General features: G+C 37.9%; 1 pseudogene; it reads right to left on the minus strand.

The window, feature by feature from the left end:
• Positions 1-283: 283 nt before the first annotated feature.
• Positions 284-1,597, minus strand: part of LOC105539322 — a 12,706-nt pseudogene continuing 11,392 nt past the window's right edge.

The raw sequence follows: 1,597 nt of genomic DNA on the forward strand, positions 1-1,597 counted from the left end.
CGGTATGCTGTAATCAAGACACCCTTCTCAAATAAGCTCAAAAGAAAGGGAAAAAGAAAAATCTACCAAGCAAATAGAAAACAGAAAAAGAGCAGGGATTCCAATCCTAGTTTCTGGAAAAAGAAACTTTAAGTCTACACAGATTAAAAAAAAAAAAAAAGACAAAGAAGGGCATTACATAATAGTAAAGGGGTATATATGCGCACAACACAAAAGCACCCAGATTATAAAGCAAGTTCTTAGAGACCCTCCAAGATGTTGAATGTTCTTCAACAGTCATTACATTGATACTGCATTTGCTCAGCATTAAGCCTCTGATGTTGAACACACTATGATGACTTATTAAAGCCTTCTCCACATTTTTAACACTGTGGAGCTTCTCTCTAGTATGAATTCTCTTATGTCTAATGAAGTGTGAGAACGAGCTCAATGCTTTGCCACATTCTTCTCATTTGTAGGATTTCTCTCCAGAGTGAATTATCTTATGATTAGTAAGGACTGAGAAGCTCTTAAAGGTTTTGCCACATTCTTCACATTTGTAAGGTCTCTCTTCCATATGAATTCTCTTGTGGTTAGTAAGGGTTGAGGAGCGGGTAAAGGCTTTGCCACATTCTTTACAGATGTAGGTTTCTCTCCAGTATGAATTCTCTTATGTTGACTAAGGGCCAAGATACACATAAAAGCCTTTCCACATTCATTACATTTGTAGGGTTTCTCTCCAATATGAATTCTCTTATGTTGACTAAGGGAGAAGATCGATGTAAAAGCTTTTCCACATTCATTACATTTGTAGGTTTCTCTCCAGTATGAATTCTCTTATGTCGAGCAAGGTGTGAGAACCACCTTTAGGGTTTGTTACATTCTTCACATTTGTAGGGTCTCTCTTCCTTATGAATTCTCTTGTGGCTATTAAGGGTTGAGGAGCCGGTAAAGGCTTTGCCACATTCTTCACAGATGTAAGGTTTCTCTCCAGTATGAATTCTCTTATGATGACTAAGGGCCGAGATACTCGTAAAAGCCTTTCCACATTCATTACATTTGTAGGGTTTCTCTCCAGTATGAATTCTCTTATGTTGACTAAGGGAAGCGAGCCATGTAAAAGCTTTTCCACATTCATTACATTTGTAGGGTTTCTTTCCAGTATGAATGATCTTATGTTTAGCAAGGTGTGAGAATCACCTGTAGGCTTTGTTACATTCCTCACATTTGTAGGGTCTGTCTTCTGTATGAATTCTCTTGTGGCTATTAAGAGTTGAGGAGCGCATAAAGGCTTTGCCACATTCTTCACAGATGTAGGGTTTCTCTCCACTATGAATTCTCTTATGTTGACTAAGGGCCGAGATACATGTAAAAGTGTTTCCACATTCATTACATTTGTAGGGTTTCTCTCCAGTGTGAATTCTCTTATGTTTAGTAAGGTCTAAGAAGCATGTAAAGGTTTTGCCACATCCTTCACAGGTGTAGGGTTTCTCTCCAGTATGAATTTTCTTATGTCGACTAATGGCTGAGATCCACATAAAAGCTTTTCCACATTCATTACATTTGTAGGGTTTCTCTCCAGTATGAATTATCTTATGTTTAGCAAGGTGTGAGAACC

The sequence above is a fragment of the Mandrillus leucophaeus genome, unplaced genomic scaffold (genome assembly GCF_000951045.1).
Source record: "Mandrillus leucophaeus isolate KB7577 unplaced genomic scaffold, Mleu.le_1.0 Scaffold2021, whole genome shotgun sequence".
NCBI classification, from domain to species: domain Eukaryota; kingdom Metazoa; phylum Chordata; class Mammalia; order Primates; family Cercopithecidae; genus Mandrillus; species Mandrillus leucophaeus.